The sequence below is a fragment of the Rhinichthys klamathensis genome, unplaced genomic scaffold (assembly GCF_029890125.1).
Source record: "Rhinichthys klamathensis goyatoka isolate OS25496 unplaced genomic scaffold, OSU_Roscu_1.1 h1tg000596l_1, whole genome shotgun sequence".
NCBI classification, from domain to species: domain Eukaryota; kingdom Metazoa; phylum Chordata; class Actinopteri; order Cypriniformes; family Leuciscidae; genus Rhinichthys; species Rhinichthys klamathensis.
This window is the reverse complement of record NW_026607052.1, coordinates 6,226-21,836: the sequence shown is the minus strand read 5'-3', so window position 1 is coordinate 21,836 and position 15,611 is coordinate 6,226. Positions and strand designations below refer to the sequence as shown.

Sequence of the window (15,611 nt, the reverse complement as noted above, 5' to 3'; positions counted from 1 at the left end):
AATTCAGGTCCTGTTTCTAAAATCAAAGCACAAGTAGAGCTCCTTCTCCTATTAGCTTCTGATGGATTTACATTTCCTTTTGCTCGGCGTGAAATGGGGCAGATTAGGCCGTGGAGGGGATAGAGATACGAGGCCTGGAAAAGAGCTACGGAGATAGCAAACGCACTATGATGGAAGAAAAAGGGTTGATATGAGTATTGTGATGGGGGTTTAGAGATTGAGATAAAAGGGTAAAGGCCTCGTCTCTCAGATATTGAGACAAATGGGTTGATCTGTGGGGTGAGATGTTGTAGAATACCATAAGACTCACAGTAGAAGGCAATTACTATTTGTTCTCCGCAAAATGAGGCACAAGCTCTCTTCTCCTTCCCTGCCGACAGCCGTTGCGAGCCCGAATCCCTCCAGGCTGAAGCAGGGCACGCTAAAAATAGCCGTCTGAATGAGGCCTAGCATTAGCGAGCTCACTGCAGATAACTAGCTAACCGCTACATATCAGGCCTTGGAGTCTCTGTTAGTTCTGCATTTAATCTGGGAGGAAAGTCTGAGTAAATTGATGATGGTTGGAGTTAATGAAGTCGTTAAATGTCCAATTAGCATGCGCTATGAATAGTCACTCGCTCTGTCTGTTTATGCAAGCTTAGCCGGTGTTGTGAGATTTGTTTGCGTATCCGTGGGTGCCGTTTCCTCTGATACGGATTAAGTTTAGTGCGATAATATTTGCTGAAATGGCACTGTTAACGTGTATGTTTGCTGGACAAAGCCAAGCTACAATTGCAATTATAAAGTTAGTCATTTATTTTACATAATTTTAATTTACATTTATGCATCTGCCAGCTTTTATCCAAAGCGACTTGCAAGATGTACATTTGATCAATCATCTGACATGAATCTACTGTTTGAGTTACAGGAATTAGTTAGTTAGTTAGTTAGTTAGTTAGTTAGCTAGTTATAGCTAGTTAGTTAGTTCATACTTTGCATACTACAAAGCCATTAACATATTTACTGACATAACGCTTGAGAATTACTGATGTAAAAATTATAATTAAACTTTATTTGGAGTACTGCTTTATTGCACATAACACATTTCTTAATATTAGTCAGTTAGTTAGTTAGTTAGTTAGTTAGTTAGTTTGTTAGTTAATTTGTTCAGAGATTCACAAACTGTTTTGTCAGCTGAATCCCATTGACCTAAAGTATTTACCCCCTGATATTTCACTGATTTAACAACACGTTTGCACATTCACTCTAATGACAATCAACGGTCATGTGACATGCAGGTAAACATGATTTCAATTTTATATTGTATGAATTCATTAATTATTAGCTTACCATCAATTCCTGAACCCCAGTTAAGGAAACCAGTCAGTCAGTCAGATTTCACAAGTGTTACATTACATTTTAAATAGTTTTAAATCAAACTTGTACACTTTCAGAGTGTGTATAAACATCTCCCAGGCCCGGTTTATACCTGATATCACATCACAAGTGGTCAGGAGAGACAGGTCCCTGTTGAAACGCTCTTGTGATCAGATTTCAGTGGGAGACACTTATAATGTCAATGTTTCCTGGGAATCGATCCCACGACTTTAGTGTTGCTAGAGCCATGTTATGCTTGTTCGCTACATGAACAAGCATATAAAGGCTTAAACACACAGAAAAAAAGGTATTTAAAAAAAAACAGGCACTTTGTTGCATCTTAAATATATGTGAATGTTAATGATTGGTTTTAATTTTGCAATACTTTTTTATCTTTATTATTTATGTATGTATTTATTTATTTAATAAAATACATTTTCATTTTATTAATAATATTTAATGAAAAAAAAAACTTTTAAATAATTTTTTATTGTTTTGATGAATTTTTGTAATCAAATGCAGCTATTATAAGCTAAAGTCCTTGAATATATAGCACAGTGGATGATTGACAGGTGAGTAGACGATCATTCATGGGCAGATTAGCATTTACTACAAAAACCATGCGGTCACATGCATTTCTATGGAAGCTTGTTCCCGCCCCAGAATGAAAAATAAAAAAGGTAATTACGACTTTTTATCTCACAATTCGGACTATTTTTCTCACAATTGCGAGTTTACATCTCGCAATTCTGACTTTATTTCTCACAATTGCGTGTTATAAAGTCAGAATTGCGAGATATAAAGTCAGAATTGATTGATATAAAGTCGCAATTGCAGATTATAAATTCAGAATTGATTGATATAAAGTCGCAATTGCGTGAAATAAAGTTGCAATTGCGTGAAATAAAGTTGCAATTGCGTGAAATAAAGTCGCAATTGCGAGATATAAAGTCAGAATTGCGTGAAAATAAAGTCGCAATTGCGTGAAATAATGTCGCAATTGCGAGATATAAAGTCAGAATTGATTGATATAAAGTCGCAATTGCGTGTTATAAAAGTCAGAAATGCGTGAAATAAAGTCGCAATTGTGAGATATAAAGTCAGAAATGCGAGATATAAAGTCTGAATTGCGTGTTATAAAGTCAGAATTACGAGATATAAAGTCAGAAATGCATGATATAAAGTCAAAATTGCGTGTTGTAAAGTCAGAATTGCGAGATATAAAGTCAGAATTGATTGATATAAAGTCGCAATTGCAGGTTATAAAGTCAGAATTGCGTGAAAAAGTCGCAATTGCGTGAAATAAAATCGCAATTGCGAGAAATAAAGTCAGAATTGATTGATATAAAGTCGCAATTGCGTGTTGTAAAGTCAGAAATGTGAGATATAAACTATTCTGAGGGGGAAAAAGTTAGTCTTTTTTTCCCCTTAGAATTGGCCTGATAACTCGCAATTGCGAGTTTATATCTCACAATTTTGAGAAAAGATGTCAGAATCTCGAGATATAAACTCGCAATTGTGTGTTATAAAGTCAGAAATGCGAGATGTTAAGTGTCAATTCTGTCTTTTTTTCTCGCAATTGCGACTTTTATTTCTCACAATTCTGACTGCATATCTCGGAATTGTGAGATAAAAAGTCGCAATTATTTTTTTTATTTTATTTTTTTCAGTGGCGGAAACAAGCTTCCATACATTTCTGACTCTGAATGTGGTAAAAACATTATAGACCCCGTTTAGACCTGCAATGATCACCCGAGGTGGATGTTAAGGCGTAAAAATGTATAATAATCAGTTTATTGGAATGTCTTTACTGTCTTTTCTCTTTAAATGCATTCAGACCTGTCCGCTCAGACCTCGCTTATTCCTTTGCGTTTCATGTGCAGATTTTAATACCTGTTTAACTGTGTGTGTTATGCTGAAGCTGATCTCGTGCCTCTGTTGTTTTTCAAGGCAAACTCGCAGTCTGGAAGCTAAACGCAGAATGCCAGATTAAATGGGATTGGATCCAATCTATTAGCTGTGGTCGGAAGGCAAACACAACAGGCTCTCCCTGTTCAATACTTTATGCAAGACTCTCCAGACCGTGTGCCTCTTTGGTGCATATGTTTCATTTTAAACCAGAGGTTAATGCCACGAGAGAGAAGAATCATCAAATCATTTCATGGGAAGAGACAATGAAACTCTTTGGGGATACGTTGCGGTTGTTTTTTGTGAAGATGTGGGAAATGTTATGACAGAATATCAGTGTTAAATAGCAGCCGAGCTCCGATCTCTACGATGGTCCAGTGCCAAAGGATTGCATCGTGTGGATTTAATGTTCTCCCGCAGGCCCGTGTGGATCCAGACTTATCAAAGTTCGATGAAATATTGATGAGTCGGTATCAAGTTAACATTTGTGGACCGTCTGGAGCACTTTATTATGGATTCCCTCTGTATTGTCTCAGCTAATGACTCTCTCTCTCCCACTCTCTTTATTGGGAAACTGAACACTTGGATCGATATCCAGCTGATTAACAAACATGGCGAGCGTGTTCTTGGGATCTGGAGATTAGGTCAAACCGGCAGAACATTGATTATCACAATGCACTAAAACTTTCTGAATCTGCCGTATCAACGAGGATTGAAGGTAAGGCACTTTTGAGAACTCAATATCTGACGACAGACGATGTGAAAGCAGCGCTAAACACACTGAAGTAAACACTGTTCTTTTTTCCCTCCAATTGACCGTGGACGTATTTGTATGTGAAGTACACCTTCAGCCATCTCTGATTTTAATCATTTGATTTCAAGGAGAAAATAATAATAATAATAAAAAAAAAACATGGGATGGAATTTTATGCTTTCATAGGTACTCTATGTGGATTTATAAAGAAATAAAGTATTTTTCTTCAAGGCTTGTGGAAAATACTTTTTATTTAACACGTGATTTGTTTCTGATACTCCTTCCACTGCGCAGTGGTTTGATTATTTTCATAATGAAACATATTGAAAGGGTTTTTTCTTCTTCCAGCAGGTCTTCAGGGCTGAGTGTAATGGAAGTTAAGTCAAGCATACCGCAAATCATATGCGAGTGATTTCCAGTCTTATGCATTACTCATAATCTCAATATTCTAGAGAGACTGTTTATCTTGTTGCACTATGGAGTGTCAAATGTTTACAAATGCATGGATTATTTGTAGCCTAAGGCGTTTATGCTAATCGAATGAAGTCGTAATGACTCGAATCGCCACATGATGTCACTGCACACACACTTGCTCGTGTCCTGAAACACTGAACTGATGACTTGCAGTTTCAAGATGCATTTGGTGCTCAAACGTCCTGATCGTGCGTCACAGCTTTATTATCAGCACTTTAAACTTTCTGAAGGGCTTTTAAACTGAAAAACTAATTGCAGGATGCTCTTCCTTGTTTTGGTGGTTATATGATTGAATAGGTAGTAAAATATGTATTATTTGAATTAACTAATTAATATTATATGCAACTTTCTAGGTTTATTTTGTTTTGGCCATTTTCCTGACACACCGCATCTTTATTTTAAAGTCTGCTTATGATCACGCCAACAATCTTGCGAAACCCCTGCCGATGCTAAAAGAGTTTCAATGAAAATCACAATGTTTGTGGATTCCTTTAGACGAATACACCAGAGAGGTTAGAAGTCATCATGCGGTGGCTGCTTTTACCCAGAATGCCTCAGTTTGTCGTTATAGGGCAGTTTATCAGAGTGAATGTGCTACACAGATGCCAGAGGCCGTGGATGGAGAGTGATGCCTTCTGATAAACATGCAAATGAATCCTAATGCTAAAATTACACAAATGTTGACCACTGCAGGGCAGCGTCGCTTCTCAGATCTCTCCAAAACACACACACACACACACACACACACACACAGATGCTCTCACAGACACCATGCTCTCTTCTGTGATACTTCCAACTTTTGCATCTTTTGTTGGTGAGTTCAAAGCTTACGGTAAAATCATTGTTGCCAGATCTCAAGACAAATGCTTTAATTCAATTATATATATTGTTTTATTTTTATTTATTTATAAATTGCAAGTATAAGATGCATATTAGCAGTTTTGCTAACACACACAAAAAAAAACAATGTATCTAGTTTGTCCAATGCTGTTAATGTCCATATCAAATAAAAAAATAAAAAAATAAATATATATATATATATATATATATATTTTTATCCAGACAGATGCCTTTTCAATTATTATATTTTTTACAAATATAATTTAAAGGCCTAAATACATGTTTAAAAAAAACAGATTTTTTTATATTTTATTTTATCACTGGCAAATGTATTTTCAATAATTATATTATTTTACTAATTTAATTTAAATGCCTGAACACATGCTGGATATAATGAATTAATCTCTATCTCTATCTCTCTATCTATCTATCTATCTATCTATCTATCTATCTATCTATCTATCTATCTATCTATCTATCTATCTATCTATCTATCTATCTGTCTGTCTATCTCTCCCTCATGATGTCATTTAAATAATATGCCTTTATGTATATACCTAATTGCAAAAGGGGAGGGACTGAGAGAAGCAAAAATGCTGGGTGAACTCTGAATAAAGATTGCTCATAATATTTCATATATTTGCCCAATGGGGACCAAGCACTATTATAGGCCCAAATATGCGGCTGTTTTCTGGATATAATCCCCCAAAAAAGCAACCTGTGATGGCCGTATTTATAAACGCCTCCTAAGCAAGAACAAAGTGTCCAGAGTAAGAGTGTCTCCAGTTCACACGCAGAGCTCTTCCCTCTCTCCTCTCTCTCCGCTGTCTCTGCATAATGGCCGACGACTCCCACACACACACACACACACACACACACACACACACAGCCGCGCTTCAGTGTAATCTGATCAGAGTCTAAACAAGCTGGAATAAAGGAAAGAGCTCCACAACACAGCCGAGGGTGTGCCTGTCTGAACGGCGTTAGCAAATCAATGCGTCTGATATGTTGAACTGCATGCCTTCAGGTCATCTCTCATGAAGACGGTGGGATGTTGCACATGGATTGTTGTCATGAAGATGCCAGAGACTTCACTAAAGCTCTATTAAACCCCATGATTAGTGGAGCTTTGTCAAACAGCTGGCCGAGTGTTTGCTTCTGCTCCTAATTAAACACCAGATTGTAATTTTGAGGTGCTGTCGAAGCGAGCCTGAAGATATTCAGCAAAACACGTTTCATATTGTGTCTTCTCAATTTAACATGGGGATATTGATGGGAAGCTGTGGATCGTTTCTGAAGCAATGGCTCGCTTCCCAATTCAAATCTGCTTCGCTGTTTATTGCGAACATAAGGGCCTGGTTTTTAATTATTTCATTTATTTATTTGCTGTGTGTGAAGTAAAAACAGTGTAACGTTTTAAAATGCATCTCTGATTAGCTGTTTTGAACACAAGAATGCGTCTTAAAAGTGACTCGCTTACAATTTGCATAATGCATTTTAAAAAACCACCTTGGGAGACGTGAATGATTCAGTCACAGATTTCAACAGTTAGCATACCGCTAAGCTAGCATTACGCTCACATATTTAGTAACACTTTGTATATTAAATGCAATTAAATGAAAAAATTATAGTTTAAATGTATATTAATTGCAATTATTGGACTTAAAGAGTGCTTTTTGCCTACATCAGGTCATATGTAATTTCATAATTAATTCGATTGCCTTTAAAAAATAGTTAAAGTTACTGCTGAATGTACTGACAAGCATTTAACTAAAATAAACTTCACTGTCATTTATATTGAACCTTGTATGTCATGTATTTTAAAGTCTATTTTACACATTTGTCATGATGAAGTTGCAAGTTAGTACATTTAAAATATACTAAATGTAATATTGAATAACACACTGGTTAAAATTATAATCAAGTACTTTACATGTTTTAGTATGTTAGTCAACACATCAAAATAAGTGCACTTCTTTAAAGCACGACAAAAGATTATTAACCATATTGATGTAACTTTCTTTAAAACTTTTATTTTGAATTTATTACGAAGTGCAGATTTTAAAGGTGTATTTAGCCTAAGTGTGTTGAAAAACAGTCAAGTAAGTAAGTGGTCTTTTATCTCATTAATATATTATCTGCTATAGTTATTAAAAATATATAGGCCTATATGGTATACAAAATACCAATTGCACAGGAGCACACATAGGGCATCTTATAATACTGCCTATGTAGGGAGCTCACTAGGTTTTGAAATGCATTAAAGAAATTTGTATTTGTGTTGAAATTTTGTCTATCCGCGGGGTTTTTGCAGACATATGCTGCTATCTTCGAAGGTTTCCCAGCTGAGGTTCTCACACAGTAATGATCATTGTGAGGCTCGAAAAGACGCAGATTAAGTCAGAGGGAACGCATTATCATGATTGTCTTGTGCATGTTGGCTATTTAGGGGAGTTTCCCCCTTTCTATTTGGGACTTTCCCTTCTCTGTCAGCTCAGAAATCGAGACAGATACCCATCATGCACTGCACAAAGAGCCACGTGCTCTGCTAATGCACACTGGGTCTTCCCTCTCCATTAAAAAAAGTTAAAACCTTCTCAAGAAAGCAAATACAAAGTGCACTTTTTAATCTTAAAGACCATGCTCTATACAAGAAAACAAATTAAAGAGGATAAATGCCAACGCAAGAAATGCATTAGGTAGTCATTTAATTGTTGATTATAGTCTAAGTTTGCCTTTAGCTTTAATTGATTTCGCCGTCTGCAAACGCATGAGCATTTAGCAACCACAACAGAAGCACTATCATTAAATATCCTGCAATGACCTTTACGTGGAAAACACAGAAGATTCGTTTGTCTCGAGTGCTTGCATCTGCTCCTCGTCATCCGCTGATTCCTCTCTTTCAGAGCTGGTGTTATTGTGAAAGTCAGCAGTCTTTTAGAGGTGTCAATCTGGAGGTCTTTTAGAAACGGCAAATGCCAAAGCCATTACGGACCGAGTGCCAGGCCCATGGTGAGCCGTCTGATGGAGAAAAGCCCGGAGCAATCCACATCTCTCCACTTTAATTATTCATTTCTGTTGGGGTATTTTAGGCCTTTCAATTGTTGTGTCCTTGAAACTAATGTCCTGCGCTCAGAAGTGGCGCTGTGGCGGTTTGAACATGAGTTTTATGAGCTGTAATGGTTAAATATGCATAGTGATTTTGACTCTCAGTGAACCAAATGTTTTGATTCCATCCACTGAAAAGATTCGTTCATAGACTGATTCTGACAAGTGACTCGCGAGTCTCCTTTTGACTCTTATGAGTGAGTCATTGAATCATTCAAACAACACAGTTGTTCACAACCGAAGTAAGTACTACAAGAATCAAAGCATTATTTGTCCGCCATTTTGTCTACTACTGTGCTTGATAAAGTACCATAAATAATAGCCTGAAAAATGGACAGATTTTCAACATCCTTACATAATTGTAACCACGTCATCAGTAATATAAGCATTCCTTTATTCTTGCTCAATCCAACTGATTTGCACAATGAACTGAACCAACAATATGCTCTTTTTATCTGTATTATAGTTTTATGAATATTTTGAATTAGCTTATATTTTTAGTTTTCATGTTAATTTTAGTTTAATTTGCACTCTAAAAAATGCAGGGTTAAAAAATAACCCAGCCTTAACCACGCCGCTGGGTCACTATAGGACAGAACACGCGCTGGGTTGGTTTGACCCAAGTGCTGGGTTTTTCCATTTAACCCATATTGTTGGGTCATTCATTTGACCCAACCAGTGGGTGAAATTGACCATCTTGCTGGGTTAAGTCTTACTCATGTGCTGGGTTATTTCCAGGTAGTCATTTTATTAGTTTATTATTAAATATGGTTATTTAGGTGTAATTTATTTTTATTTTAGTTCTAGTTAAGTTTGATTTATTTACAGTTGATAATTTTAGTGCAGCACCGTCAGATTATTTCCAAGGCAACATTTCTAATTTTAGTTTTTCAGCTAATATTTTTGTTTATTTTAATGTTCAATGAACAGAAATGTTTTTAATAGTTTTAGTTAACGATAATAACCCTGCAGTCAGTAAGCAGGGGAGGTAAAAAGCCTCGTTTGTCATTTCATTCGTGTCCCTGTTCGTTTCATATGTTCGTGATTAATATTTCTAGAGCTGTCTTTGAAACTCTATTGTGTTTGTATGCGTGTGTACGGGTGACTTCTTTGATCTCAGCGCTCTCTAAATCCCCTCTGTCGCTCCGAAGGCTTAAAGGTCTCTCACGCTGTGGTGGTGACTGCTGGACGCACACAGATCTCGAGTAATGAGAGCGCTGAATTCAGCGGAGGAACTCACACTTCATTACAATCAACTAGCTAAAAGAAAAATGCCCATATAGTCCTTAGGGTCAGGCTGAGCCCATGCCTTCCTAAAAAAAGATAATTGTGTGTTAAAGTTCAAAATAAAGTCACATTGAAAGGTATAAGGTCACAATGAGATGAAAAATGAGACAAGAAATGGTAACAGCAACATTATTTGCAATGTTTTAAGCAGGGTTCTCAAGTATTATCAAAAGCTTGGAGTGAGATCACATGCGGTTAGGGGAGGAGCCTAAATGGAGCCCTGCCCCCGCCTATCCCCGCCCCCAATTTTACCCATTGTTCATAATTAACCCGCAAAAATTGAAATTATAACAATTGGTAAATCTGATAAATGACAGAGCAATTCATCACATCAAATATAGGCATACTCTTTAATGTTATATTTCAAAATTAGGCTACAAATATATAACAAATTGCTCCAAAATGTTTGGAAAAACAATATTTTTGCATTTTTCCCTGACATCTTTGAAAACAAATGCAATGGCAATGATTAGGCTAATGTATGTTTTGACCGGATATACAATATTACCAAGAGCACTCTGCTTTAGCCTTAATGTAACTAGAAATACTATTAATACAGTATTATAGAATTTAAAATAAACTGAAGAAATACATCTTCATTCCTTCCCATACCCAATAACATTTCCTTAGCCAAACTGAGCCAAAGCTTTTGGCCTGGTTGCAAAGCAGTTGTAGAGTTTTTGACTGCATCAATAATGTATACGATGGGCTATATATTAAATGTTCTAGTCTAAAAATGTTAGGCGAGCTTTCTTCCAACTTACTTTCTCCATCACGACGTGTGTTCGAGCGATATCGCGGTGGCCGAACTTCCTTGTGTGTTCGCGGACTTCGCGCGTCTATAAGTTGCCTAGTAACGAACGCAATCTGGCCGAGATGCGGACGCGCTGGCGGCAGGAAACTTATCTTAGTGTGCATGCGCTTCGTATACAACGTTATATATAAAGCTTGCAGGACAACTTGGTTGGCATTGCCTTTTCAGCGTGAGATATACACGGTGTGGCGTGTGAGCGTGTGAACTGGTTGAATTGCGTGTGTCTCACGGCCAATGCGTGAGACTTGAGAACCCTGTTTTAAGTCAAATTGCTCTTTTTCTCTAGCCCTGGGACACACTAGATGATTTTTAATCGTCAGCGATTTTAAACCGTGGGAGACCACAGACATACGAACGATTTCAACTGATTTTTAAGGTTGTAATAATCCTCTGAACGCACACACTCGACCACACACCTGCCGATTGTAGCACTGATTAGGCTACAAATATAGCCTAATCCACAGGCAGTTCCACAGATCTTGCACAAGAAGTGCAAGATAATGAAGGTCAATAGCAAGAGCGACAACAAGCTGAAGGTTGGAGAAAGCGAGGTAGAGGAGGTGGAAAGCTTCACGTATCTGGGTCCAAACGTCACTAAGGATGGTGGAGGCACAGTGGATGTCAAGAAAAGAGTGGCACTGGCAAGCGCGCAGTTCAAAAGGCTATCAAACATATGGCAAGCCAGCGATATCAGCAGGAAGACCAAAACCTCCCTTTTCAAGAGCTTAGTACTTTCGGTTCTGCTTTATGGATGCGAGGCCTGGAAATTAACCAAAGGAGAGGAGAAGAAGCTAGACATATTCCAGACCAAATGCTTACGGAAGCTTTTCAAGATTCGATGGCAGCAACACATCTCCAACAAGTCCGTTCTAGAGATGGCAGAAACAAAGAAAATCCAGCCCGTTCTTATCCTTTGGCGTCATACATGTGACGCTTTGTACATTTCGTCGAAATCTTACGCACATGGCATCGTTTAGCGTCAATATGAGAAGCAGAACCCAAGGCGTCATAACCGTACCCTACCAACCCACCCATAACAGTGCGTGTTATATTGACGCTAAAGGATGCCATGTGCGTAAGATTTCGACGAAATATCATATGGCGTCACCTATATGACGCCAAAGGATGAGAATGTGTTGGAAAATCAGTGAGGAGGTGAGGAGACGGAGATGGAACTGGATCGGCCATGTGCTGAGGAAGGACAGAACGGACGACTGTGCTGTGGCCCTCGGGTGGACACCTGAAGGAAGAAGGAAAAGAGGCCCCCTAAAAACAACTTGGCGGCGAATGGTGGAACTGGAACGAAACGGTGCAGGCTGGAACACGTGGAACACAGCACGACGTGCAGCTGCAAACCGAACCCAATAGAGGAGTGATGTCCATGCCTTGTGTGCCTCCTGGCACGGAGAGAATTAAGAATAAGAATAAGTTCCACAGATCTCACAGAAACTCGCGTGATCAAGCGTGAAGAAGAAAAACAAACATGGAGGACGACTGACGTCATCAGCTCGCTCTCCTGGGGTGTGTTCTGTTTCGCAGCGGGAAAAGAAAAATGAAATCTTGGCTGTGAAGACATGGGTTATACCGTACATTTAAAAGGATGCGAGATGCGGTTGGTGAAGCTGATACTGCGGGTGTCCCATCGGAGGCAGCTCGATCCCAAATCATTAATATCAAACATGTTTTTATAAAATGATCGTAATGACACCAGTTGGTTGGTTACGACAAGCTTCAAATTTGGCAAAGCCCCTCGCTCATTGGACATGCAAATTGGGCCCAAAATCAGGCTTAAAATATTCAAGCACGGACAGCATTAGTGCGTAATTTAACATGAGGGAAATTTAAAGAGATGAAAATTCCTCAAAATGCAAATTCTGTCATTTACTCATTCTCATGTTGTTCCAAATCCATAAGACTTTCATTCATCAAAACACAAATGAAGATTTTTTTTATGATATCTGAGGGATGTTTAGACCTCATCTATTCATCAAAACAAGATGTTTTATTCCAAGTCTTCTGAAGAGATATTTTTATATGATGAACAGATTTAATTTAGGCTTTTATTCACATTTAAACATTGCAGTGAACAATGTTTAACATTTATATGTGGTAGCAGAACCTCAAGATATGTGAACCAATGAGGTTCATTCTCGTGTTACGCAGCACGTTTGAGCTTCTGCAAGAACCAATGAGGTTCATTCTCATGTTACGCAGCACGTTTGAGCTTCAGCAAGAGCCAATGAGGTTCAATCTCGTGTTACGCAGCACGTTTGAGCTTCAGCAAGAACCAATGAGGTTCATTCTCGTGTTACGCAGCACGTTTGAGCTTCTGCAAGAACCAATGAGGTTCATTCTCGTGTTACGCAGCACGTTTGAGCTTCAGCAAGAGCCAATGAGGTTCATTCTCGTGTTACGCAGCACGTTTGAGCTTCAGCAAGAGCCAATGAGGTTCAATCTCGTGTTACGCAGCACGTTTGAGCTTCAGCAAGAGCCAATGAGGTTCATTCTCGTGTTACGCAGCACGTTTGAGCTTCAGCAAGAGCCAATGAGGTTCATTCTCGTGTTACGCAGCACGTTTGAGCTTCAGCAAGAGCCAATGAGGTTCATTCTCGTGTTACGCAGCACGTTTGAGCTTCAGCAAGAGCCAATGAGGTTCAATCTCGTGTTACGCAGCACGTTTGAGCTTCAGCAAGAACCAATGAGGTTCATTCTTGTGTTACGCAGCACGTTTGAGCTTCAGCAAGAGCCAATGAGGTTCAATCTCGTGTTACGCAGCACGTTTGAGCTTCTGCAAGAGCCAATGAGGTTCATTCTCGTGTTACGCAGCACGTTTGAGCTTCTGCAAGAACCAATGAGGTTCATTCTCGTGTTACGCAGCACGTTTGAGCTTCAGCAAGAGCCAATGAGGTTCATTCTCGTGTTACGCAGCACGTTTGAGCTTCTGCAAGAACCAATGAGGTTCATTCTCGTGTTACGCAGCACGTTTGAGCTTCCGCAAGAGCCAATGAGGTTCAATCTCGTGTTACGCAGCACGTTTGAGCTTCTGCAAGAACCAATGAGGTTCATTCTCGTGTTACGCAGCACGTTTGAGCTTCTGCAAGAGCCAATGAGGTTCAATCTCGTGTTACGCAGCACGTTTGAGCTTCTGCAAGAACCAATGAGGTTCATTCTCGTGTTACGCAGCACGTTTGAGCTTCAGCAAGAGCCAATGAGGTTCAATCTCGTGTTACGCAGCACGTTTGAGCTTCAGCAAGAACCAATGAGGTTCATTCTTGTGTTACGCAGCACGTTTGAGCTTCAGCAAGAGCCAATGAGGTTCAATCTCGTGTTACGCAGCACGTTTGAGCTTCTGCAAGAGCCAATGAGGTTCATTCTCGTGTTACGCAGCACGTTTGAGCTTCTGCAAGAACCAATGAGGTTCATTCTCGTGTTACGCAGCACGTTTGAGCTTCAGCAAGAGCCAATGAGGTTCATTCTCGTGTTACGCAGCACGTTTGAGCTTCTGCAAGAACCAATGAGGTTCATTCTCGTGTTACGCAGCACGTTTGAGCTTCCGCAAGAGCCAATGAGGTTCAATCTCGTGTTACGCAGCACGTTTGAGCTTCAGCAAGAACCAATGAGGTTCATTCTCGTGTTACGCAGCACGTTTGAGCTTCTGCAAGAACCAATGAGGTTCAATCTCGTGTTACGCAGCACGTTTGAGCTTCAGCAAGAACCAATGAGGTTCATTCTCGTGTTACGCAGCACGTTTGAGCTTCTGCAAGAACCAATGAGGTTCAATCTCGTGTTACGCAGAACGTTTGAGCTTCAGCAAGAACCAATGAGGTTCATTCTCGTGTTACGCAGCACGTTTGAGCTTCAGCAAGAACCAATGAGGTTCATTCTCGTGTTACGCAGCACGTTTGAGCTTCTGCAAGAGCCAATGAGGTTCAATCTCGTGTTACGCAGCACGTTTGAGCTTCAGCAAGAACCAATGAGGTTCATTCTTGTGTTACGCAGCACGTTTGAGCTTCAGCAAGAGCCAATGAGGTTCAATCTCGTGTTACGCAGCACGTTTGAGCTTCAGCAAGAACCAATGAGGTTCATTCTTGTGTTACGCAGCACGTTTGAGCTTCAGCAAGAACCAATGAGGTTCAATCTCGTGTTACGCAGAACGTTTGAGCTTCTGCAAGAACCAATGAGGTTCATTCTCGTGTTACGCAGCACGTTTGAGCTTCTGCAAGAACCAATGAGGTTCAATCTCGTGTTACGCAGAACGTTTGAGCTTCTGCAAGAACCAATGAGGTTCATTCTCGTGTTACGCAGCACGTTTGAGCTTCTGCAAGAACCAATGAGGTTCAATCTCGTGTTACGCAGCACGTTTGAGCTTCTGCAAGAGCCAATGAGGTTCATTCTCGTGTTACGCAGCACGTTTGAGCTTCTGCAAGAACCAATGAGGTTCATTCTCGTGTTACGCAGCACGTTTGAGCTTCAGCAAGAGCCAATGAGGTTCATTCTCGTGTTACGCAGCACGTTTGAGCTTCTGCAAGAACCAATGAGGTTCATTCTCGTGTTACGCAGCACGTTTGAGCTTCCGCAAGAGCCAATGAGGTTCAATCTCGTGTTACGCAGCACGTTTGAGCTTCAGCAAGAACCAATGAGGTTCAATCTCGTGTTACGCAGCACGTTTGAGCTTCTGCAAGAACCAATGAGGTTCAATCTCGTGTTACGCAGAACGTTTGAGCTTCAGCAAGAACCAATGAGGTTCATTCTCGTGTTACGCAGCACGTTTGAGCTTCAGCAAGAACCAATGAGGTTCATTCTCGTGTTACGCAGCACGTTTGAGCTTCTGCAAGAGCCAATGAGGTTCAATCTCGTGTTACGCAGCACGTTTGAGCTTCAGCAAGAACCAATGAGGTTCATTCTTGTGTTACGCAGCACGTTTGAGCTTCAGCAAGAGCCAATGAGGTTCAATCTCGTGTTACGCAGCACGTTTGAGCTTCAGCAAGAACCAATGAGGTTCATTCTTGTGTTACGCAGCACGTTTGAGCTTCAGCAAGAACCAATGAGGTTCAATCTCGTGTTACGCAG

At 39.7% G+C, this 15,611-nt stretch overlaps 1 protein-coding gene across 1 annotated transcript in view; it reads left to right on the top strand.

The window, feature by feature from the left end:
- Nucleotides 1–3,436, top strand: part of si:cabz01090165.1 (uncharacterized protein LOC100333421 homolog) — an 83,413-nt gene extending 79,977 nt beyond the window's left edge. The window contains exon 4 of the mRNA XM_056240404.1: nt 3,307–3,436. The gene's annotated coding sequence lies outside the window, so the exon portion shown is untranslated. The remainder of the gene's footprint in view (nt 1–3,306) is intronic.
- Nucleotides 3,437–15,611: the final 12,175 nt, after the last annotated feature.